Source organism: Dipteris shenzhenensis, chromosome 29 (assembly GCF_047967505.1).
Source record: "Dipteris shenzhenensis isolate YYH24624 ecotype China chromosome 29, Dip_SZ_1.0, whole genome shotgun sequence".
In the NCBI taxonomy this organism is placed as follows: domain Eukaryota; kingdom Viridiplantae; phylum Streptophyta; class Polypodiopsida; order Gleicheniales; family Dipteridaceae; genus Dipteris; species Dipteris shenzhenensis.
The window spans coordinates 15,189,696-15,217,166 of NC_141624.1; the positions used below are offsets into that span (position 1 = coordinate 15,189,696).

A 27,471-nucleotide genomic window follows, 5' to 3' on the forward strand; every position below is an offset into this window, starting at 1 on the left:
GCTATATCCTTTTGGATGAACATGTGCCACCATGACTAGAAAATACCAGGTATTCTGAGACGTTTTCAGAGTACTTCAGGCCATCCCATGGAGGGGGGTTTGTAGGCCATCCTTTGATGGTTCTAGTGATGCCCTACAGGCCATGGTATGTGCCTCGTAGGCATAAATAAAGACACTTGTAGTGTTAGTGTCTTTTAAACCACATAGGACATTAGTCCTATGTGACACCTAGGACACTTAGTCCTAGGTCTAGGTACGTGTACCTTGTACTCCTTTGTTTTTATTATCTAATCCAAGTTTAACGTTACGGCTAAGGCTTGTGCTACGTTTTGCTATCTGTACTCTCTCTCTCTCAAGCGATCCTACATTCTATAGCCCCTACCTCGATCCTTAGCTAATGGGACGAGAGGTGCATTTGTCCAATGGCAATTCTTAGTGCATGTGAAACTCCCTCTATCATCCAGGTACTAGGGTCTAATGATCACTCCATTCTTTGATACTCTTAGGAGGTGGTCTAGATCTTCATGAGGAACTCTTGCTCCCTCCCCAACCCCCAAATTCATGCTATGTGAAGCTGGAGTAGATCTAATCGTATGATATGGTTGATCTCATCTTGTTCGCATGCATACCATTTTGTGCCAAGCCCTCTATTTGCTAGTCTTCTGGATGAATCTAGTGTGAACCTTGGTAGTCTCTAGCTAGGCAAAGCCCAAATCTTGTGGAGATATGTCATCATTTAGAAAATAGCATCAATCTAGAGCAGTGTCATGATGGACTTTGCCTGTTCAAAAATAGGAACTTAAGGCTTACTCCGGATCATCCGAGATCCCATAATTACTAGTAATCTCTGAAATCTCCTTTAGTCAATTGTGTTGATAGATCACTCCCCAAGAGGAGTGGATGTCATCCTCACTAGTGTATCAAATAGCCATTCCTTCGTCTTGAAAGCATTGTTGCTCTAATTGGGCCAAAGCTCCTTGACCTCGTGTAAGTTGTGCTCTGGCTGCATGAATCATCGTGAACATCGATCTCATAAAGATAGCTCCTAGGTAAGTGTTAGATTGCACGATCTCGACTAGCTCCTGTGGGTAATTGAAACTGTTTCGATGAAGTACCACTTGTGAGGTGTTGAACATTATAACCTTGGTCTTGCCAAGGTTGACTGTTAAATCTCTCCCCTTGCTGCACACCTTTAGGGCATCTACGTGTCCTTGTAGGCCTACTACTGAAGTGGATATGACTATATCGTATGCGTATATCGTATGCGTATAATAGTGTCTGTATCATCAAATCAGTTGGAAATGATCCCTCATCTCCCACGTGGTCAACGAAGGCTGTGATCTCATCGATGTAGAGCCCAAAGAGGGTCGATGAGAGGGGGCATCCTTGCTTCACTCCAATTGTGCTCTCAATCTAGTCTGACAAACCTCTTGGGACACGTGCTCCCTTTATAGGCTAATCACCCCTCAAATCATAACTCATGGGATCTGCATCTTCTGAAGTTTCCTAATTATATAGGCTAGTAGAACTGTGTCGAAGGCCTTTTGTAAGTCTACAAAGCAAGTCTTGATCTCGCCCTCGATGATGGTTGTAGAGTGAAAATGTGGTCAAGCGTAGAGTGTTGCCTCTGAAATCCAGCCTGTTTCAAAACCTGCTGTCCCCATGTCTGTGTGTGAGTGTTGCTATCTCTCTCTAGTATTGATCCATAATCTTTGCTAATGTGTGGCCAACCATGAGAGTGATGTAGCTCCCAATGTCCATGGGATCCCCAGCTTTGTGTATTTGTAGATGATGGTGGTACTCCAAGCAGGGGAGGGGAGCCATGGCATATGACATGGTTGAACATTTATGCTAAGATTGGAGCCAAGACCTCCCGTCTGTGTGCAAAGTGCTCAGTCCATAGTCCCTCATGACCTTGGGCTCTCCGATTATGGAGTTGGTGCAATGCAACTTGCAAATTCGATGCATTGAACAAGATGCATGTGGTGGGCATTGGAAAGGAGGATATATTAGGTGGTGCATGAATGGGGATGTCGTAGAGCGATGTTGTGTATGTGTGCCAAGGCATGCAGACCATAATGGGAATATGTGGATTCCCCTTGGAGGGAAGCCGCCATGCAATGGTGGGGTCCTCTTAGAAATATCAGGTCACCTCATCCCTTCTATGCAAGAGGAAAGACTGCCTCTTATACATCATCGGGTGCCCCAAAGCCCTCTCACTTATCAGGCTAGATCTCATCCCTCGGCACTCATAATCAAACCATGGGTTCTGGGGAATCTTAGTAGCTTGGGGTATCTTGCGGATTGGGTCGTAGGAGAAGATTATGGGTTCAAATCCCCTCTTGAATTCACATATAATGTGCAACCCTCTTAGACATAGGCTTAAAAGATTAACCTATGCATAAAATAAAATAATCCACACACAAAACATAGGTTAATTAGCCTCCATGGGCCAAAACAAATACAAAACTAGGGAACGTGCACGCCAACATAACGCCAACCCCCCAGGGAATGGGAACGCCAAAATCCTAGGGGATGGGAACGGCAACCGAATGCCACATCACCATACTCAATAAAAAACACACTATCTGTACAATTGCTTTTGGACGAAATTTGGAGTCAGGATGTTAGGAAAAACAAAATCTTGATGATAGATGAATCAGGATTCCAAATTTGGAGTGAGGAACTTAGTAAATAAAGAAGATCATAATGATAGACAAGAATTAGGTTGGGGAACGGCATAGGGAATGTTCCCTAGATGTTCCATAGGTGTTCTCAAGCGTTTCGTAGCTGTTCTAGAAGTTTGACGTTCCATAACCATTTCTGAAGGAAACGCCGTTCTAGCGTTCCATAGCCACGAAACGGGGTTCCCTGACAACTATGCTTGCAGTTAATGGGGCTTTGAGGGTTTGGGTCTAGGTTTATTCCTAGGCCTAGGCATAAAGTAAACGGGAGCCCACGAGAGAGCTAGAATGGTAAGGTCCCTTGTGAGACACATGACACTTAGGAGGTATCCATTTGGCAAGTGCTAGGCTTGGGGGAGACTTCTAAAGAGAGGCTCCACAAAGGAAAGAGAGGGAACTCAAGGCGAGTACATAGACATGACAGAGAGGAGCACTCTAGGAAGTCATGGCTGGGTGGCAATTGAAGAAGAGCCCTCCTAAGTAGCTTTCACACTTAGAGACCTCTACTGACAGAGAAGTCATCTTCTATGATGCACATGAGAGTCTAGACAGAGAACTACCTATTGTGACAAGAATACACTTGGGAGTCCGCTAACAAGGAGGCAATGAGAGATACTAGGACACAAGGTTCTGGGAGTGTAGCTCTCCTTTTCGGATTGCACTTGGGACCGCTCATAACTATGATGTGAAAGGAGGAGCATGCACAGTACTCGTGGATAAAAGTTCAATTCACCTTATGCACAATTGATTTTTATTGGTGTTTGCTACTATCCCTCGGATGCATCATCTTGTGCACATGAGGGTCACAACCCATATGAGACTGATGATATCACAGGGTTCTCAAGGCAGGCAGAGAACCTCCTTCTAGCTAACTTCAATGCACGCATGGGGGATAGATAGGATCGGATCCCCTTACAGCACCAGAGATGGACCCTACAGAGCTTGGGATAGCGAGGCACTCAGAGGATGCACTACATGTGACAGGATATGAATGACACTTACTAGGGTTGGGAGTAGTGCATGACTTGATCATCTATAATAGTTTGCAGAGATGGTTGTTATCTAGAGGCCTCACTTGTTTCCCACATGGAAGGGGGTCAAGTAAAGTGGACTATTTAATGGATTCCCCATCCTTTGTGTCACTAGTACATGACTTCAATATCCTTGCCCCCCCACTCGGCCCTAGCATTCAGCATCTTGGTTACCACGCTAGTCACAAGACATGCCCCAAAACGTGTCCAGATACATTTTGATTATTGCTTGATGCGGTTTATATGAGCCGCTTGCCTCATGAGCTACCGACCTCCCTTGGAAATGATGTAGACCTTGCCCATGCCTCAAACACTCTTCTATCCGTGGTTCAGGATGTTGTCGCTAGATCAAGGCTATAGAGTAGTATAGCTACTCTAAAGATAACTATAATATTATAAATGGTCCCTCCTCCCCCCTTCCCCTTTTGCATGTCCCTTTCTCTTTAATTCCCCCTTCATAAGTGGTCCCTCTCCCCCTTCCCCAATTTCACGTAGCTTCCTCTTTAATGCCCCCTACCCTCCATTATTCTTCAATTGAAACTCCTCCCCTCCCCCTTTATCCCTTAGTTTAATCATGGCATTTCCCTCTTCCTTTTCACCCCTCTTCTTTTCTCCTCAACTAATTAATTGGAATTTTCCATTTTTCAATGTTAAGGGGGACATACTTCCTTTCTTTCTCCCCTTGAGTCCTTCTATCTGGTGAGCTCTCCATGCTGGACTCAAATTTTCTGCACTTCCCTTACTAGTTTGAGAAACTTTGAATGCAATTTATCTTTGACATATAAATGTACCTTACACAATACCTTGCTATATTTTACATTTTGTTGCAGCCTAGAGGACACCCTTGGTAAGTGCTAGTAAGTACATCAACTACTATTACCCTAGTGTGCACAGTAGGTTGCGCCAATAGTGTAGCTAGTTTTGAGCAGTTTGGGGCAGCTTATCCCCCTGGGAAACATCAAGCCATAAGACTTTGTGCTTTGCAAATAACAGAAGATGTGTTTTATAGCTTGCCAATGTGTAGTCTTTGGGCTGTGCATATACCTGCTCACTTGAGATATTGCATACTGAATATCGAGCCTTGTATTGCACAAATAGATGAGGCATCCAATAGCCTGGCTGTAAAGTGTGACATCCACTGATTCACTTGCATCATACATAGTAAGCTTCAGCCCCGGTTCCATGGGAGTGGCTATAGGCTTACCATTAGCTCATTTTGGGGCCTTTTATGGTTTGGAAAAATAAGCTCTCAACCAATCAATAGAGGGCCAACGTAACGTTGAAAATTCACGAAAATAAGAGAAAATAGAAAAAAGAAACAATACTTTATGTAAGTACAAGCGTGCTACATTAATGTGGAGATTGGTTTTTTATTCTCAGAAGATCTTTGGACAAGAAGATAGAATCTAAACTGACATTTTATCTGACAAGATCCTTCCCGCTTCCACCTTCCTTTGAACTTTCAAATGTTGTGCCGCCTTTCGTGCGAAAGGTCTACCATTCTACACCATTGCCTCATTGTGCAACAGCCTTTCTTTTCCAAAACTGCTCCCTTGATCCTGTTTGGCGTAGAGTAAGATGTTTCTCGTCAACTATCTGTCTGCCCACTTTCTCTTTCTTGAAACTTCAAATTGTTATCTTAGTTACATTACTTTGCTATTGTTACAGATTCAGAAAATCTCCATGGTGAACCAAAACCACGGCCGTTCTTGTGGAAGATGCTCTATGGATGATAATGCTACGAAGGCAGAATTATACCAAACATCCTTACCCCGTCGACCTGCTTCTTCTATTTCGTCGGTAGAGAATTCAAGTATAGTCAAAACGGAAGGAACTTGGGAAAGGTTTAGTGTTTCGAAAGGAGCGTGGGTGCTCATGCAACCTAGCAAAAGAAAAAGACCCCAGACAAAAAACATTTTCTTGGCGTCGTGGAAGGGAAGAGTACGAGATTTTAAAATCACCAAAGGGAAGATATACGTGAAAGAAGTTTTGATTCAGCACGTGTACATGCATAAAGAACTTGTCTTGCGAGACTATCCAAAAAATCTTCTGCAACACAAGCCTAATTGTATATTTTTCTATTGTGGTTTTTTTCTTTATGAGGTGTATGGATTTTTAAGATGAAGCTTTCTCTCTTAGCTTATTGACATTCTTGTGTTGTTTTATTTCAGATTTATATCCTTCATCATATGAGACATGGCAAAACATCGATTGTATTCTGGGATTTATAGATGTTCTGCATGGATCGATAGGAGAACAACAATACCAAGGTCGATGTGCAATAGAGCTAGCTCAATCGGGTATATTTTTTACTGATCATTTTTATCAGTTGCTGGACAAAGCTAACACACATGGTGTATTAATAAAACAAGACCTTCCGACATGGAATTCAGTGGATTGGCCTCACCCACATTCTAGTGTTACAAGGGCATATAGGGCGAAGCTTTTTACAGAAGTACAGAAAGCTCTGAGGCCCAATATTACCACTAGGATAGTAAAAATTTCTTTGTGCATGCCTCTCACAGTTTTTGTGGACTTGTTTAATACCTTTCCAGTGAAGGTTTCAAAAACAATGTTCACAGTTAAAGCAACAAATTCGGCATGCATGCCACAATTTTTGGATAAAGGTTGGGATAAGAAGACATGTAGTTCAGTGTTTTGTGAGGTGGTCCAACCTTCTATGCAACTGAAGTACATGTTTGCATCACAAAATTTTATTTTCTCTTTTTATTAGAAGCGCAATCGAATGCTAGGCACAAAGCTTGTCCCAATGGATCAAGATGAAGAGTCTTTTAGTGCAGAAAATAAACTTATTGATATTGATGTTGTTGAGAATGGTGATATGCTAGTCAATATCTCATTAAGAGAATGTTGCTCCTTAGCTCAATTGCGCAGTGACATTCTGTTTGAGACTGAAGGTTCTATCTCAAACGACTTTTTATTTATCTACAACAACAGAAAGGTACACCATCTGATTTATCCTAGTCTCATTAAGCATTGCTATTAGTTTAATTTACCACTCTGATTCATATTGCTTTTTTGCAGTTACTCAAAAGAAGAGAGAGCTCAATAAAATGCAAAGACATCGAAAATTTAAAAATTGAGATAACACAGACTCCATAAACAAAGGTTTTGTATTCAATCAAGTAAGATTTTGTACAGAACTGTTTAGCTAAATATGTAGAACATATTTCTGACATTCATTTTCTATTTATGTACAGCTTGATCCAGAGGCTGCTCTACATTTTCTGGAGGATCTTTTCTCTGCTGCTCCATCCTGTCCGTGCTCCATCCTGTCTCCTCCACTGCCCCAGGAGCCTCTCTTTGCTACTTCTCTACCTTCTCCTCAACATCAGCAGCAGGTCTTTGCTCCTGTGTCTGCTCCTCCTCAGCACTATGTGATTGCTCATGTGGCTTCAAGTCCTCAGCATTAGGTGCTTCATTTGTGGGATCAAGGTGTATGACACCTTCTTATACTTTAGAGCTTTCACCCAACTCCACAGTAGCTGGTACAATAGGTTTGAGGGAGGCATAGCTCAAAAACCTCCAAATTGTATGAGCTCTAAAATTATGTACATAGTTGGAGCTGAAGCTATCCTCTTTCATCTGCAATGGCAGAGGATAATTTAGAACACTTTGTATCATTATAAATTATCTTCAAGCTAAATGAAAAGTATTTTTCCTTACCGGGTCTGGCTGTTCCTTCTCAAAGTAGCTTGAAAGTATATATTTTGCATTGATCAGCACTCTCCATCCACAGCTACTTGAATCATTTTGTTGTGGTGTCTGTACAGTTAGAAAGATATGTTAGAAACTGTTAGCATCAGCACAAAACAAAATTATTCAATAAGTTTAAAGACATAGCATTTAATAGACTTTTTACCTCTAGACTTATTGGCTCTATTGAATCCAAAAGAGAGACATTTGGAGGACAGTGATCCAATGCATCTAAAAGCCTTCTAATACAACTGCAATATGTATAATTTAGTTAGTATGATATCAAAATAACGAAGTTTTAAGTTCAAAAAGCACACACAGCACTTACAATTTCAGCTCTCTGTGTGTGTTTTTTAGAGAGTTGAATAGAAAGCATTGCTTTTGCTGGATGTCAATAGAAACAAAACTCCAGTGGTCACTGCATATGGAAAAAAGCATAAGAAAATCAAAGGCTACAAGAGTTCCCAATCTTAAAGAAGAATCTTAAAAGAAGTAGTCACCCACATACCTGCTATGGTATGGAAGTAGCAAAACATCAATTACTTCAAAATTGCAGTGTTTGAACCAGTTGGAAATACTCATGGGAGTCTCCTTTGCATCTCTTAATTTAGAAGAAATGGTTGGATCAACAATATGGACTGTATGCTGTACAAAGGGATGAAGCCAGCTTCTCATCATGCTGCATAGGATCAGAAAATAATTAGGGTAGGTTATAAAGGAGGTACAAGGAGGATTGATTTGCAAAAAATGTAAAACTTATAGACACTTACTAGAGCATTGCAAGAATGATAGTATTTGAGCAATACTCATTCTTATGAGCCAATGCTGCTAAGCATTGTTTTGTCAAGTCAAAATCATTCACTGAAACTTCATCCTCAATATGAACAACTACATCAGGGCCAATTAGCAATATGTCTCTCATTTTGATGTCCTGCCATTCCACAGGATGAACAAGCTTGTCATACCTCCATCTCACTCTGGACAAAGTGTTGAAGTCTTTGGCCATCAAAGTCACCCTGTGAGCATGGGCTGCTACAAGCATTGCATCTTCAAAATATTTCTCCAAGTAATCCTCTGCCATTTCCTGTAAGGAAAGAATGGCAGTTCTATTCCACCTGAACCCAAGGTTCCAACTGTCACAAATTTCTCTCCCAGTCTTTGAAAGGGTGCTTTGGGTATTGCAAAGCCTATAGCTTTCTGTTGCCTCCTGATCTCCCTTAGCACACCTGCACCATGATTCAATCTTTTGGCCTTTTGCTTGAGCAAGCTCATTGGCTTACCCTTCCTGCCATGTGCAGCTCTTCCCTTTGGAGGCACACTAAATTTCTTGGTACCTGCCCCAGCTGCTGTTGTTGCAAGCCCTGGCCCTTTGTCAATTTTCCTTGCAGTTGACTTGGTTCTTGCCATCACTCTGAAAAACTGCATACAAAGGATTGGAAAGAGATCACAGACATGGAGAACATGTTCTAACAAAGAAAAGGCAATCACAGGGGTGGATGAAGCCATATAGAGAAATTTGCAATAAAATGCGATATGAGCAGTTTGGAATTTCAAACAGGTCCACATCGCATTTTGCTGCAAATTTTTGAAATGACATGCTGGTGCTCTCCTACAGTGATTTCTATGTCTCTCCAACTAAATACAGTATGAATGGAGTTTATGCAAGAAGATTACAGCTATGAAAGTCACAAAACCAGAATTACAGGGGTTGATGAAGCAATATTTCAATATTTGCAACAAAACGCGATTTCAGCTGTTTGAAATTCCTAAGGCCTTCTCCTCGCATTTTGCTGCAAATTCATGAGGCAACATGCTGGAATATGCCTTCAGTCATTTGAAGGTGTTTGCATAACCATACAGGATGGATTGAGTCTATGGAAGGCAAGAAGTGTGCACAGACTGAAGGGAGAACCCATAAGTACAGTTTTACCCTCACATGCAAATATCACACTTGAAGATCTGCATTCCTACAGTGATTTCTCTGTCTTGACTTGAGTCTATGCATTTCCATGCAGGATGGATTTTTTCTATTATAGGCAAGAAGATTGTAGAGACTAAGGGGAGAACCCATTGTTACTGACCTGGAATCTATCTGTGGATGTGCTGTGCTGCTGATGAGTAACCTGTGCTGAGGATGAACCTATGCTGCTGGACAGGATGCTGATGTTGCAGAGTATGGAGGTAGGGAGGCAAGAGAGCAGAGACTGGAGGGCAAGAGGTCTAAAACAGGATACCACAAATAAGTGCAAATAGAAATAAAGAATCTCTAAATCCCACACGTGTGGAATGTAGTCATTTTTCACACGTGTGGATGGGACCCAGATCTCTTGGAGTTTGAAATTTGGCACGTGTGAAAGTACACTTTATGCCTTGGAACTTGTGCCATTCATGATTTCATAATCAATACCACAACCACTTTTCCCTCCCCTATCTCCCAATCTTTCATCCCTGCCACGACCCTCGCATCTTCCATTTCCTTCTCTCTGATCCTTTCCTACCTAGCACACTCCATCCAGACTGCGACCTGCTTGAAGACTACTACTACTGCCAGATCTCCAGGTTACCTAGAGTGCAAAGTTCAAGCTAGAGAAAGAGCAAGAGATTTACCAGTGCAACTCCATCAGCATGGAAAAGGAAAAAAAAGGTCAGAATTCTAGATTGGTTTTAATGTTTTTTAACATTTATTTCTTCCATCCATTGGATTTTTGATGTCCCAATGTCTTCACTCAGCTCCATCCTTCTTGTTACATTTTCAATTTATACTGTTCAAGAATGTGGTAAATCACCCAGAAATTAGATTGGAGTTGGATATGAATAGAAACTAGAAATTTGCAACAAAATGCGAGGAGAGTGGTTTATAATTCTCTAAACAGCCCATATCGCATTTTGCTGCAAATTCCTGTTGTTGACACATTCCTCATGAAAAGTTTCACTCATTCCATTATTTCTCTTGCATATGAGATCATAGTGTCCAGGAATCACTGAGATGAACCAAGTGCTTGATTTGACATGCACATGAACAGAACTTGAGAATTTGCAACAAAATGCGAGGAGAGTGGTTTATAATTCTCTAAACAGCCCATATCACATTTTGCTATAAATTCCTGTTGTTGACACATTCCTCATGAAAAGTTTCACTCATTCCATTATTTCTCTTGCATATGAGATCATAGTGTCCAGGAATCACTGAGATGAACCAAGTGCTTGATTTGACAAGCACATGAACAGAACTTAAGAATTTGCAACAAAATGCGAGGAGAGTGGTTTATATATCTCTAAATAGCCCATATCGCATTTTGCTACAAATTCTTGTGTCTGATTTGGTTCTCACTTCTACCTCATTAATTTGCTATCTTTAGCCCTGTGGAAATCTTCCTTGATGATGAGAAATGTTTTTATTTTGGAACAGCTGGCTCCCAGGCCCGACCTTTCAAGAGGAAGCTGGACTTTTCTGCTGCTATTATTAGACCACAGCAATCACCAGGTGAGTCATGAGATGTCATGAATGGATTTTCTGGTGATATAAAATGCATTCATTGATTGCATATGTCAGCATATAGAATTCATAGTATATAAGTTTTTGAACAGGCAAAAAGAAGAGACTGGAGCAGAGTGCTGATTCTTCCATCAAAAAACGAATGGAACCAGAAGAGGACAATTCTCCAGATTTGCTTCTATTTGAGTTTCTTCACAAATGCAAGGCTCAGAGTAACTTCCATATATACCACAGTATTTTCAACATGGAGTTCACAATGAGCTCTGTATTGGAGCAGTACAAAGATTTTCTTTCAGACTATTGGGATACCTTCAAAGAACTGACAGAGGCAGGAAGAATTGTGGAAGGAGAAAAGGTTTTTGTGCATATAAATCATTTTGTCTCCAATGACAGGTTGAGGTACCATGTGAACAGAAGATTTGACAGCCTGCCTGATCACTATAAATTCAACCGTACTTTGCACACCAGAAAGTGCAGAGTGCTGGAGGAGAGCATAGCATTTCTTATGTACATTTTCTTCAGTCAGGAGTCTTTGGATGAACAAGGGTAGGAAATAGAAGAAGAAGACACATCTGAAGCAGAGGAAAAGGAGGATGTTTCTTTGGTCACAGAAATGGTAGAGCAAGAAGAAGATATCGACCTTCAGGATGAGGGGCTGCAAGTGGCTGCTCTTGACCTTGTTCAACTGAGGACAAAAACTCTGAGGGGAGCAGAGCCAGTTGAAGATTTTGATGTTCAGAGCAGCAACTATGCAGTGCCCATGCTTCTAGGTGTGTTGATTGGTGGAAAGGATTATGTTTTCCTCCATGATATAGAGTGTATGTTCAATTTGAGGGAGGACTATGCCATTTCCCTTATTGCCCAGGCTTCAAGGCTTGACAAGGAGGTTGGCATAGAGGATGACCATTCACTACTGGCTTTGGAAACAATGTTTGATCCTATAGAGGCCCTTTCATTTTGTTTCAAAGAGGCTGAAAAGTTCCAAGAGCCAGATGAAGTTGCCTTCCAGCTCACACAGGAAGCTATGAATCTCTCAGCACTATACACAGAAAAGCCTAAAGAAGAGGCTGGACAAGAGGGGAGAGGGATAAATCTTTGGAAAGATGAACTGCTTATTGCTGATGAAAATGAGAAGGTACTTCAAATCAAATACTTTGACTTCTGCTTAACTTTGTTTTTGTAGGTTGTGTATTGTCTCACTCCAATCCTTTGATATGTGGCAGCTACAAATTGAGAATGACACATTCCTCCAGAGATCAAGTGGAAGCAGGCAGATTGGGTTTCACAAAATGTCAGGCCTAGCTCATTATATTCATGATCTAGGCAGTGCCAAGATCTTGATTTACCATAGGTAGTTGAGCAACAATGGAGAAGCCATTGTTTACTTCTTAAAATGTTTGTCCAGGGCTTTAGGTGGACATGTTCTTTCATGGCAAAAGGAAAAGATCATTTTGATAGAGAGGTTGTCTGCCATAGATATATTTGGAGATTATGTGAATAAGCAGGCCTCTAGGGCCGCTTAGAGGCCGCTTACTTTTTGTCTTACACTTCTTATGCATTAGCATGTGGTGTTAAGGAGCCCAAATATCTGGAGGGCTATGGAAAACACCAGCTCATAAGGTTTCGAGAGCCACCCATGATTGCATCAGGCCACACAGTCCAAGAAGAGGAACAGGTGGAGAGAGCTGAAGAAAAGGATAAAGAGACAGTCGACATCAAGCCAATAAAGAAGAAAAAGACTCCAATCAAGATCAAAAAGAGAGTTCCGATCGGCAGGCCCTGGGAGAAATAGGATTTAGTCATCGAATATAGCACAAACATTATATTAAATTTGAACTGATTTGTATAAAGTCTTTGATATCTAGTATGATCTTGTATAAATGATTAATAAGTTGATGATGAAATGATTTGTACATAGAGTGGTGTCGTTAAATATTAAATGAACAATATATTGAAATTGTAAACAAATTGTATTAAGTTTAGATCATATGTTTCACAAAAGAAATACTTTTCATGCATAACACCAAGAGTCACTTGTTCCACTAAAAAAATTTCTATTGAATGAGTTTGAAAACATGTGGACATAACACCAATAAGTTACAAATGAGTCCTATTCATGTTTACTTGTCCATTTATGGTTTCTAAATATCTTCGATTCCCTCCATTGTCTATGTCTCTCTGCTGCAATTGAATTGTCTAGAGCTTGTCTTCGTCTTTGCTTTTGGGCTAGAAGAAAAGCAAGCTTGATTTTGGAGCTAGCAACTTTTCTTTTAGCATGCAGCCTCTGTAGTATGCCTCGATAAAACCATTGGAAGACTTCCTTCAAACTATTTGCCTTCTGACTCCCTCCATAGTGTTGTGTGTGTCTAAAAAATGCATTACGTGCCATGTAGTGAGACTTCTCCATGCCTTGGGTAGACCAAATAGCTGGGCATCCATACTTTTTGACAAAATAGGGAAGGTGGTTGTATATGATATGCTGTAAGACATAAGAATGCATAGTAAGTAATTAAAAAAAAGAGGATCACACTTAAGTAAAAGAAAAAGACATAACCTTACCATGTAGTGAGTTATATTGCAGGCTGTGTTGAGAGTTCACGCTCAACATCATGTGATCATGTGTGCATAGCACCATCACGTGATCATATGTGCATAGCACTAACCTTATAGAGTGCTATAAAGGAAAGGGTTAGATCCCCTAACCCTAACCCTAAAAGGGTTTGTATATATTCTATTTTTTCAACTAAATCTAGTGTACAGTTAGTCATTTGTGGTGTGCTCTCTAGCTGTGCCCTCTCTCCTCATCTCCACTCTTCTCCTCTCCCCTCTTCATATTTTGTCATGGTATCAGAGCTTGGTTCTGCCTTCCGTTGAGGCGCCATCCTTCTTGTGAGAGTGATTGTGAGATTGAGAGTTCTCTTGAGTGATTGTGAGATCCTTCCCTTCACTTCCGTTGAGAGAAATTTCCGTCATTGAGAGGAAATTTCCGTCCATTATTCTTTCTTTGAGTTCTTGAGTGATTTCATTATTGAGAAGAATTTCCTTCATAGAGTGAGAGAGAGAGATCTAGTTTGTGAGAGGATTCATTGAGAGAGCTCTTGAAAAGTTTCATGAGAGAACTATGCTGAGAGATTTCTGCTATGAGTGAGATCTTGCGAGATCTGTTTGCCTGATATGATTTCTCTTTGATAGTTTGAGGCACGACGCCTTCCAGAACGCCGACTGCATCATCCACCTTCTTGTCCACAAAGAGCAAAATCTCATAAGGCTTTCCCTCGAGTTTTTGATATACAGGACCAACAACCGTCCTAACCGTGCTCTCGACGCTGTCAACACCTGGTTTCAACGGACCAGAGCTGTCTTTTGCAAATTCATAAATATTTGCTACGTATTTGGAAGCCTTGTCCACAGCTATTTCGAAGAAGCCCAAATATTTGAGGCCCGGTTGCTCTGACGGTTGAGGAGCGGCTTCCGGTGGTGAAGCGTCCATTGGCAACGACAGAAGATCGATGAGATCGGGGAGAGATGGAGGAATCGATCAGGAGAAGAAGATGAAGCGACGCGAGCAGCAAAAACTCTCCTGATTTGCAGAGATTACTCTGAGATTTTCGGAGAAATCGCTCCCGATTTGCAGAGCTTACTGCGGAATGCTCCTAATCTGCCAAGATTACTGAGAAATTGCTGCTGATTTGCACAGATTTCTGAGAAATCGGCTCCCGATTTGAAGAGATTATCGACGGATGTCGAAGAACCAAACGCGTCGGACACACGGACGGAATCGGCATCTACGACAGAATCTCCGAAAGATTCCGGTGGCCCTCCTATCGACACGTGGCAACGACATCTTATCCGGCCACGTCAGCAGGCTTCAGCATCTGCCACGTCACCACCTTATCCATCTGCCACGTCATCAGCCAATCCTATCTGCCACGTCATCACCGACTGCCACGTCAGCACCGACTGCCACGTCATCACCGACTGCCACGTCATCAGTGACACGTCATTAGGCCACGTCACCTGCCACGTCATCAGTGACACGTCATCAGCCACGTCACCAGTGACACGTCATCAGCCACGTCAGCACTGCCACGTCATCTGTGCCACGTCATCTGCCACGTCATCTGTGCCACGTCATCTGCCACGTCACTTGTGCCACGTCATCATTGCCACGTCATCAGTGACACCTCAGCACTGCCACCTCAGCACAGAGCTTCACTGGCACACCTCTTGCTAAGCACAGTGCCACATCATCACTGCATGTGACTCACAGTGACACATCATCATTGAGCACCATTTGCACTCCTTTTGCCCCTCCACCTAGATCAAGTCATATCTCTTGATCCAGGAAGAATTTGAGGGTGCTCCAAAAAGGAAAGTCGCTCGATTTTTCGTGCTCTACGCGCTCGTTACATCACGCGCACATTTCGGCGCAAGTTACACTCACATTTGAGCTTCGCTGACAAAACCACTTCCTTCACGCACATTTGCCTCTACATCGACGCATCTGACCCAGCACTTAAAAAGAACAAAGGAAAAGGAATTATTTGCTGTTCTTTCATCGATCGACGGTTGGTTTAGATCTAGATCAGAGTAGACTAGATCGCCATAGAGGGGACGCTTTGAATTCCCCAAGTTGCCAATCTAAGCCATGCCCGAAATTCCCGACTAGTACCTACTCGGAGTCAGTCCATACGCTCACATCCGATTTCACATCATTGCATTACCTGAAACCTTACGTTCATCAGTTCAGTGAGCAGACTTCAGAGTTCAGAGGCATTGCAGATTGATTCAGTGGGCAGATAGCACTTGATTTCACACACATGCCACCATTGTAAAGCCTATTTGGCTATCTCACGGCATCGTGCACATCATTTTTTTCAGCCTTGTAAAGCCTCTTGGCTATTCCCGGCATCATTGCCACAAGCCTTGTAACACAGGTCAGATCTTATTTACTGCAGTTCTATCTTCACCGACGGTACAGAGATTTCACTTGGCATCTTCAGTGTATTTGCAGTTGATTCATACAGAGTTTTTGCAGGACATTTTTTTGAGTACATTGTTTGCACCATGTCGACTAGCAACCTCAATCTGGAGGCATCTGCTAAGTTAGACAACTCCAATTACGGTACATGGAAATACCGAATGGAGACCATTCTTGTGCTTCAGGACAAATGGGAGTATGTTGATGGATCCATACCTAGACCATTGGCCGATCCAGCCACTAGTAGCTCTACTCCATCTGTTGTCACAGCACCAGCAACGGGATCTACATCGGGATCTACATCTACACAAACGGTTTCCGCACCAGTAGCAGATCCTGCCATTGCCCGAGCTCAAGCAGAATGGGATAAGAAAGACAAGTATGCCTATCACCTGATCAAGCAGAATGTGCAAGATGTCATGCTAGCACAGCTCAACACAGTCAAGACATCAAAAGAAGCATGGGATATGTTCGCAGCTCTCTACGAGTCCAAGAACACATCCAGGATTCTCACCCTGAGAAACCAGATCAACCAGAGTTTCCGCAATAGCAATGAAACTGGTCATGCTTATGTACTCCGCATCAAAGACTACAACAATCAACTTGCAGCAGCAGGAGAGACTATGAATCCCGCAGAAATGGTTCAAGTAATCCTGAATGGACTAGGAGAAGGATATGAGAATCTGGTCCAGAGTATTGCCATCCAACGGCAAATTCCAACACTTGAAGAACTTCAGTCAGTTCTACTTGGTGAAGAACTCAGGACTCAGGCCATTCAAGCACGTAAAGGTCATTCTAATGATCAAGCATTCACCGCTTCAGACAGAAGCAGAGGCAAAGGCAGAAACAGAGGTAGATCATATCAGAAAAGTGGTCAAAATCAAAGTCAGAATCAGCATCAGCAGCATCCTCAGCAACATCAAAATCAGCAAAGAGGAAATCATTCCAACAGAGGAAGATTCCAAGGACGAGGGAATGCATCCACCAATGTGTCAAACATTCAATGCAACTATTGTCACAAGTTTGGACACTATGAAAGACATTGCCGCAAGAAGCAGTATGACCAAGGCGGTCCATCCAGCAGTAATCGAGGGAATTCCCGAGGAAGAGGAAATCATCGTGGTGGACATTCTAGTCACAGCCATTTTGCAAATGAACATGGCAATATGTTTCTTGCAAGTGAGGAATTGCATCAGACTGATACAATGCACCAAGACACTGATTTCAATCCCAAAGAGGATTTCAGCTATCAAGTCGACCAAGTGGAACAGGATCCTTGGTACATCGACAGCGGTGCATCATCTCATATGACAAATCATCAGGAATGGTTCACAGAAATGAAGCCATTAGAAGGTCAAAAGAATGTCATCTACACAGCAGACAATACACCGAATCCGGTTCAAGGGACAGGTGTTATCCCTATGAACAATTTCACTGGTGCAAAAGGATTAGTCAAAGATGTGCTCTATGTTCCGAAGCTCAGCAAGAACCTTTTGTCAGTAGGTCAAATGACGGAACACAACTACAAAGTCATCTTCGACGGTGATGAATGCACTATCAGAGACAAATCCAAAAGAGGTCAGCTAGTAGCAAAAGGTGTCAAGGAAGGACGCTTATACAGGATGCTAGCTACAGTACCAGATCAACATGCCATGTCAGCCCAAATGCAACAGATGCCACTATCTGCAAAATGGCACAAGAGATATGGTCATGTCAACTTCAAGTACTTGTTAGATCTAAGGAATCAAAATATGGCAATTGGGATTCCGAAGCTACAGTTTCTTGGAAAGGTTTGTGAAGCATGCTGCTTCGGCAAACAAAAGCGAACCAACTTTGTCAGAAGTACCTCTCGTGCACGAGGTATTCTTGATTTAATTCATACAGATGTATGGGGTTATGCCCAGACCCGCAGCATCAATGGTTCACTTTATTACTTGACCTTCATCGACGACTACAGCAGATATTGTTGGGTCTACTTTCTGAAAGAGAAATCTGAAGTGTTTGCCAGATTTCAAGAATTCAAAGCCATGGTAGAAAACCAGACAGGCAGAAAGATCAAGGTCATGAGATCAGACAGAGGAGGTGAATACATGTCTTCAGCCTTCATGAACTTTTGCAAAACTCACGGCATTCGAAGACAATTCACATGTGCAGATAATCCTCAGCAAAATGCAATAGCTGAAAGGAAGAATGGGACTTTAGCAGACAGTGCTAGAGCAATGCTTAGTGAAAAGCATCTTCCGAATCAGTATTGGGCAGAAGCAATAGCTACAGCTAACTACTTGCTTAATCGGCTTCCTACCGAACCGATACAAGGAATGACTCCTTATGAAGCATTCACTGGACACAAGCCACGCATTGGGCATCTCCGCATATTTGGTTGCATAGCATATGCCCACATACATGATGATCATCGCAGGAAATTGGATGCAAAGTCACGCAAATGCATCATGGTTGGCTACAGTGACGAGAGTAAAGCATACAAATTGTATGATCCCATCAACCGCAAAGTCATTATCTCCAGAGATGTAATCTTCGATGAGGAATCAGAATGGAAAACCTCACCTACACAGGAGATAGAAGCATCGACTTCACAGTCATCTTCAGAACAGGTTGATGAAGAAGAGCAAGAATTGCCAGCAACACCCCAATCAGCGTCACAGCAGCTCAGACGGTCTACTAGGGAAAGCAGACCACCAGCCAGATTGACATATGCTCAGAAAGGCAAAGCAATTCAGGTGGAAACCACCAACTATGCTCTTATGACTACCATCATGGCTACAGAAGAGCCAGTGTACTTCGAAGACGCAGTAAATAAGCCAGAATGGCAAACTGCAATGAATGACGAAATGGATGCTTTGTATAAAAATAACACTTGGGTATTATGCGACCTTCCACCAGGAAAGAAGGCCATAGCCAACAAATGGGTATACAAAGTGAAGTACAATCCAGATGGCAGTATTCAAAGATACAAAGCCAGATTAGTTGCAAAAGGATTTGCACAACAATATGGTCAAGATTATGATGAGACTTATGCTCCAGTAGCAAAGATGGATTCCATACGGTTCTTGATATCACTAGCAACACTCAGTAAATGGAATGTGTATCAGCTCGATGTCAAGAATGCATTTCTCAATGGTTATCTAGACGAGGAAGTCTACATGCAACAACCAGCCGGTTATGTTGAACCAGGACAGGAGAACAAGGTTTGCCATCTCAAGAAAAGTCTCTATGGCTTAAAGCAAGCACCCAGAAGTTGGTACAGCAGAATTGACAAGTATTTTGCTGATCTGGGATACCTGAAGTCAAATGCAGATCATACTCTCTACTACAAAGTTCAAGGGGAGGATATTACTATTGCACTTTTGTACGTAGATGATCTGATTGTGACAGGAAGCAAGGATAGCTTCATCAGAAAACTAAAACAAGACTTATCTACAGAGTTCGACATGAAAGATCTTGGACTTATGCACTATTGTCTTGGAATTGAGTTCTGGAGAGATTCAGATAGCACATTCATGAGTCAGCTCAAATATGTTGACAGTCTCCTGAAGAAGTTTCATATGGTAGATTGCAAGATTGCAGCCACTCCCATGGAACAGAGTTTGAAACTTACTAAAGATTCAGAAAAGCCTACAGTCAATGACAGATACTACAGGCAACTCATTGGATCTCTTATATATCTGACAATCACACGGCCAGATATTTGTTATGCAGTAAGCTCACTAGCACAGTTTATGGCAAATCCAAAACAGTCTCACTGGAATGCAGCCAAAAGAGTCTTGAGATACATCAGAGGTACAAGACAATTTGGGATAGAATACAGAGGAAGTCATCCACGGTTGCATGGATACTGTGATAGTGACTATGCTGGAGATCATGAGACCAGGAGATCGACACAGGGATATGCATTTTTCCTTGGTCAAGGTGCTATATCATGGTTGTCAAACAAACAGCCAACTGTTTCTTTGTCTTCGACTGAAGCAGAATATAGAGCACTCACTACAGGTGCATGTGAGGTTATATGGCTCAGAAGACTATTGTCAGAAACAGATTACTTTGATGAGTCAAAGCCAACAACAATATACTGTGATAATCAATCGGCTCAAGCATTGGCCAAAAATCCAGTATATCACTCCAGAACAAAACACATTGATGTCAGAGAGCACTTCATCAGAGAAAGAGTGTTACTTGGTGACATCACACTGCGGCATTGTGATAGCAAAGAAAATGTTGCAGATATCTTTACCAAACCACTCGGTAAAGAGCTATTCGAGAAACACCGACTAGCTCTTGGTTTGATGCAGAGGAAGGACATTCCCAGTAAAGGGGTGTGATGGAATGTAATGCTCAGTCCTTCTTCGATTCCCCAGAATCATCATCTTGAGGGAAGGCCTACTTCATGATGTTGATCTTGAGGGAAGGTGTTGAGAGTTCACGCTCAACATCATGTGATCATGTGTGCATAGCACCATCACGTGATCATATGTGCATAGCACTAACCTTATAGAGTGCTATAAAGGAAAGGGTTAGATCCCCTAACCCTAACCCTAAAAGGGTTTGTATATATTCTATTTTTTCAACTAAATCTAGTGTACAGTTAGTCATTTGTGGTGTGCTCTCTAGCTGTGCCCTCTCTCCTCATCTCCACTCTTCTCCTCTCCCCTCTTCATATTTTGTCAGGCTGTCCATGCGTCTTTCATTAACTTTCCAAAATGTTTAATTGCCTCCTCAAAGTTCTTGTAATCACTCTTTGTCCATGTTACTTTGTCACAGAACATGAAGAGTTGATCAAGAGACATCCACACCTCTGCCTTCCTATTTTGTGCTTCCCCATCTGCCTCATGATCTTTCACAGCATTATGGACTTGCTTCCACAATCCATAATTAATCTTTGAAACTGTTCTACCTTGCCTTACTTGCTTACTATGTTTGGGTCGAGACAAGAATCTTCTTGCCTTAACACCACCAATAGAGGGTTTGATTGGTACCTCCTTGCCATTGGTAGACTTTTTAAAATCCTTTGTGATTTGAACATCTCCTCCATGCAGACCTATATCGGATAACACTTTTTCCAATGCTTGAAGAGCATCCTTTCTATTTTTTTCGGGACGGAGTTTCCAAGCAAATCCAATATATAAAAATACCAATTTCTCAATAATTTGACATAGACCATGCAATGTGCAGATGTGAACATTACATAGTGGAATGTCCAGAATTGCATGTCAAATTTAGCTTTCAACTCAGCTTTGAAATCTGTAATTATTTCCTCATTTGACCCTATGAGTAGCATGTCATCTACATAAAGAATGATGACCAAAATATCCCCCCCATCATGCTTAATGTAGAGGGTGCTTTCCGTGGGACTATTATATGTAACCCCTTGCCAGGAATGCATCAATCTTGGCATACCATGCACGTGGGGCTTGCAAACTTGAAGTGCATGGCACTCATGAGTACCCTTGGGGGTATTATTGAAGGGTATCCCTTGTGGATTCTCTCTGTAATTAAAGCTTCCAAATTTTCACCTTCCAACCTTGCCTTGTACCTATCAATGGATCCATCTGGCTTCTGTTTCACTTTGAAAACCCATTTGGTACCAATGACATGCTTCCCTGGTGGCAAATCCACAACATTCCAAAGTCTGATTTTTCTCAATGGACTGCAATTCATTGTGCATGGCATGCATCCAATGCACATTATCCTTGGCTTCTTCAAAAGAGTTAGGTTCTTCTTCATCAAGAAGAGTACCTGCATAAGCTGTCTTAACAAAAAGATCCCCCCTTGCATGCCTTACTACACTATGAGTCCTGCTAGGCAAAGGTGCCTCAAGCCTACTCTCCTTGAGAGTCCGTAGCAACCAATTCGGAACTGTTTTGGCTGCATGTATCTCTTGAATCTCTTGCCTGACAACTTCATCCACACTTTGTGGAGGTACAAAATAGGCATGTGGCTGAATCAGGGCATGTGGATCAAGAGGAGGTTGGTGTAAATTCTGATTTTCAGCATGAGCTTCAGCTGGGGAACCAAATGCTATAGAAAGCATCCCCTCAAAACCATCATCTGAAAAAGCTGGAATAGTAAATTCAACATGTGTATGTCTTAGATTTTGTGAAAATATAACATCTCTACTCACAAAATCTTACGAGCCAAGGATGCAACCCTCAAATGCATGAGGAGGAGGTGACTCCAAAGGAGGCAAGGCATCAACCATAGCTTGCTTCTAAAGTGTCATCAAGCTGCCATAGCTCATGTGCCCATATCTGGCATGCCATAACTCCGCATTCCGCATCGCAGCAGTGGGAGTGCTCAGTGAAAGTGCAAGATCGGATCTTTTCTCATAAATGTCAAGTTGAAAAAGACCTCGATACAAAGTGCCAGCATAGTCATTCTCTTTGTCGCTGACTGCACACTTAGAATCATCAAATATGACATGAAATCCTCCTCTATGGAGAGAGGACACTGAAAGCAAATTCTTCTTTACACCTAGCACATAAAGAACTTCTGAAATTCTGAAATCTATGCCATTCGTGGATGCGAGGATGATGTCCCCCACTCCACATGTTGAATAAGAGGAATTATTTGCACATGTCACCTTCTTTTTAGTAGGTGGTGGATGCAGCGAATTAAAAAGGCTCTTCTTAGAAGTGACGTGCTTACAAGCACCACTATCAAAATACCAAGTGTTCAGTGTCTCATTGACACTGAGAGAGCATGCATCCTTTGAAGGGTCATAACTGCAAGTCAAGAAAGCATATGGGTCATCTTCAAGAGTGGCTGTAGCATTTGAACTATCCACTGAAAAATCTGAAATGCAAGACAAAAACGCATAGTGCTCTTCCACAAAGTTAGCTGTAACATCTCCTCCATCCTATGCATTGGGAGCTGATGCATCTGAGATAGCCATATCTGAATCCCTTTTCTTTTCTTTAGCTATGCGCTTCTTGCATTCACCAATGTAATGACTTGTCTTTTTGACAAGTGCCCTTCTTCTTAGGCTTATTTGCATCACCTTTAGCCTTATAAGAGGGCCGTTTGAAATAAGCTTTATGCTTATGTGCGGCCTGATTGGCATGTTGCTTTTGCTGCCCTTTCCCTTTGGGCTTGAACTTAGAAAGCATGGCATGCTCTCTAGCTCGTCTTGCCATATTTCTTCTTGTCTGCTCTTCCTGCAACAAAAGTCCTTCCAACTTGTGAAAAGAGAGGATTGCTGCCCCCCCTCAATGACAAATTCAACGAGGTGTGGAAACCAAGATAAGACTTGGGAAGAGAATTCAAAGTGGTCATGATCATCTCTGAATCCGGAATAACTTCATCTATATTTAGCAACTGTTCCCTCAAATCTTGAGGCTTTGTGAGGTGAGCATTCATGGAATCTCCCTCATCCATATGTGTATGAGATAGCTCTCTCTTGAGGAAGGAAACTATGGCATCATTTCTTGTTGTACTCTCTAAAATTTCCCAAGCTGCCTTTGGGGTCTTGCATGACCGAATGTGAGAATAATGAACCTCTTTACAGAAAGAGAAATCACAAAAAGAGCTTGTGCATCTCTAGAATCCCATCTTTTGTACTTTGCTGTGGGAGCCATTGGAGCAGTAGCAGTTGCTCTAATTACTTGTGCTACATTTTGACCTCTACCCCTGCCTCTCCAGCTATAGGAGTGACAGGTGTAGCCACAGAATATGGCCTTGGCTCATCTCCATTGACATAATCCCAAAGATGTCTGCCAGCCAAGATGTTGTGAACCATAAAACTCCACAAGGAGCAGTTGGTGCCATCCAACTTATCCTCCTATGTGAGGACTCCAAACACCTCATTGAGGTTGTTCTGAGCCATTTTTGCTAGAAAACTAAAAGAAACATAGCAAATTGAACAAGTAAAATCCCTTCCTAGGATGTAAAATGCACAACCAAAGTCTACCAAAGAAGATCTACCCACAGTGACAATTACTGTCACAGCCTATCAAAGGCTTGAAATGCACCACAATGCTCTACAAATGCCCAAAAATTTGCATAGAAAATCTACAAAAAATGGCAAAAGTCTGCAATTTGACTCAAACTGAGTCCAAAACTGTTTACAAATCTCCCAAATGCTCTTTCAGCTACCAAATTGCATCCACAATGCAAAAGTCCCAAATTTTTACAAGAAATTGCACCTGAAAGGGGAAAATGAACTAAAAGCCCCAAAATTTTGCAATTCTCTACAAAAAATGCAAAAGCCCCAAATGTGCTCCCAAAATGCAGACCAAACAATGGCCCTCTACTCAAATGCTTGAGAAAAACACCTTCCAAGGTCCACCTACAAAGAAAGCCTTACAAACAAGCACCCTGCTAGAGTACCATGTGCAAGCACCCTACTCTGAAGACCTAGAATAGTTATCACACAGTACAGATTCCGTACTGTGTTGTACGGACAGAATGTACAGAATGCAATACGGATGGTAGTACGACCTACGCAGTATGAGATCTATGCATTTGTATAGATGACAGGTACAGGAGATGTATGACAGAACTAGTACGAGATGCAGGTGTATGGGAGTTCTGACAAGTGTACGGAAAGTAGCGGCGCTGATTGTGCGGAAGCCGTATGTTGTACGGATGGCGACACGGCATTAACTAAACGAAATCCGTACGTTGTATGGATGGTAGTGCGACACTATAAGGAATGCCTGGGAGCTGCAAGTACAAAATGGCGACAGGATTGCATGGGTGTATGGGCTTGACGCGTAGGTATTGGTGGTGGTAGAGACATAAATGCACATAATCCCCTTGAAAACCTAGTATCACCTTCACTCATCCACAAGTATCTTCTTCTTGGCTTGGGAATCTCACATATTCTTTCAAGTCAGTTGTAGAAGAGCCTCCATCCTCTCGAGTCATCTCATGCTTGCCATTTTTGCACAACCATGTTTGCTCTAAGGTGGATGAAACCTATGTGGAAACATGATGAAGAGAGTGCTCATGACATATACCTCAAGTTAATTAGGTTCCAAGATAGATTAGCTTGGACTCATAAAGAGAATCTTGAGATAGTGCAAAGTGCTCGATTGATATTACTTCCAATGAACCTCCCTTTTATAGGTGAGGGTACTTACATCTATATGCTTGCTCACATGTGGGATATCTCCTCCATGCCATGTGGCAGCTTGCCCTTTACTCATACCTTTTCTCTACATGTGCTCATGGCACAACTCTCAACACCTCCCCTTGGTGCCATGATCCTTTGGCTACTGCAAGGTGGTCAGATGTGAGTTACATTCCATCACCTCCCCTTAGTGCATGCATTGCTACTTAAGGTGGTCAAGTGTGGTTTACATGTCAATACCTCCCCTGGGTGACTTGGATGCATATGGAGGCATCGAAGTGTAATCGGCCTCTGAGAAGGGGCTGGAGAGATGTGCATCAAATTGTTGGAGTTCTGCTGGACTTTCCCATGAGTCGTTGGTGATGGAGCTGGCCTTGTTTACTGCTAGCAAGTCGAATATGGAGATGCAGAGGCCATTTTGGTTATCAGCTGGCTATAGGGTGGCTTGGCTGCACGTGCGCTATTTTGCTAGAGCTTTGTAAAGAGCTCTTGAGTCGTGGTGCTGTGTGAGGCCATGTATGCTACAGCTTTATTGGTATTGAGCCTGTAGAAGCCCGGCTCTGCTGGGGTGTCGTGAAGAGGCTGTGGCATCACTACTGTTGCCAGTGGAGAGCTTATCTAACTAGCTAATCATTGGTTGTGTATGTCATCTATAGGAAGGCTGAGGATGCAGTTCGTTGCCATTGTAGAGGAGCTTATCTGCAGAGCTTGGCTGAGGAGCTCGTTGCTTGCATTTTGTTTCAACTACTCTCTGCAACAAAGCAGACTCTACAGCTACAACTGCAGCTCTAACAACCTCCACGATGGGACTACGAGCCACTACAACAAACCTCTCCAACGAGGCTCTACCTCAAATGGACGACCATGAGGCTTTGCCCATAGCATAGCGCAGGCCTCCCTGAGTTGTCCGACCCAAGCACAGCTTCTATCGACTGGACACCTTTAGCAACCATGGCCTTCTACAAGCATCGCCTATGCACCTAGTAGCCAATGCCACAACCGACGGAATCTATGACAGAGCGACCTCCTACTGACCTCCAAGTTGACTACGGGCTCCAAGCCTCTACAGTATGCCAGCTTCATCGCACCATCCACCAGCTTCAGGGGTTGCTCCACCAGCAACTAAGCTCCAAGGCTCTCCACACGGGTCTCCTTCCACGCCCGCGAGCTACAACGGCTCATTAATCCTCTCCAGCAAGACCTCAGCTCTAGCATAGACAGTAGCCTCCATCATGACAAGCAGCGGCACAGCCTATCTACTAGCCTCAATAGACTATCAACTAGCAGATCTAGCACCTAACGAGTAGCCACACAGCCAACTCGCTCAATAAGGCTCGACTGGCTCAGCACGGCTCTACGGATGATTGCAGCATGCCTTACAGCAACTTCTCTGTCCATAGCTCCATAGCCTATCGAACAGAACTTCTACTCCTATAGCAGCTCACAGTGCACCTACAAGCTTCTCTAATCCTCACAGCAAACAACCGACCATGCCTCTACAACGCCAAGGATCTTCAGCGACTTAGAGCCCATAGAACTCTAGCGTAGGAGATGAAATCTCCAAGATTCTATCGAAATCTTCGTAGATTCTGATGAAGCCATTGGTCAACACGTGGCAGATAGCCTTAGCCACAACTGCCACATCATTTGTTGTAAAGTGACACGTGGCTCGTGCACCACGTCATCTTATCTACCACGTGGTAGATAAGCCTCTCAATTCTTGACACGTGGCATGATTGCCACATCAGCTCATCAAGCCATGTCAGCAGCCTCGTGAGGCTACCACGTCACCCTACCAGCTCAATTGCCACATCATCAATGCCACGTAGGTAGGCCACATCATCTTGCCACATCATCAACCACGTCATCCTACCACATCATCAGCCACATCATCATTGCCATGTCATCTATTGACATCATCATCTGTGCCACCACAACAGTGCCACCTCAGCACTGACCTCTGTAGGCACTCATAAGGCTCCACAGTCACTGCATGTGACCACTCCTACCACCTCAGCATAGGACTCCACTGGCACACCTCTTGCTAGGCACAATGCCACATCATCACTGCATGTGACTCACAGTGACACATCATCATTGAGCACCATTTGCACTCTTTTTGCCCCTCCACCTAGATCAAGTCGTATCTCTTGATCCAGGAAGAATTTGAGGGTGCTCCAAAAAAGTAAGTCGCTCATTTTTTCATGCTCTACATGCTCATCACATCATGTACACATTTTGGCACAAGTTACACTCACATTTTAGCCTCGCCGACAAAATCACTTCCTTCATGCACATTTGCCTCTATATCGATGCATCTGACCCAGCACTTAAAAAGAACAAAAGAAAAGGAATTATTTGTTGTTCTTTCATCGATCGACGGTTGGTTTAGATCTAGATCAGAGTAGACTAGATCGCCATAGAGGGGACGCTTTGAATTTCCCCAAGTTGCCAATCTAAGCCATGCTCAAAATTCC

General features: G+C 42.7%; 1 pseudogene; it reads right to left on the reverse strand.

Annotated features, from left to right (window-relative positions):
* Window positions 1-920: 920 nt before the first annotated feature.
* Window positions 921-14,418, reverse strand: LOC147882475 (stress-related protein pseudogene; annotated as a pseudogene).
* Window positions 14,419-27,471: the final 13,053 nt, after the last annotated feature.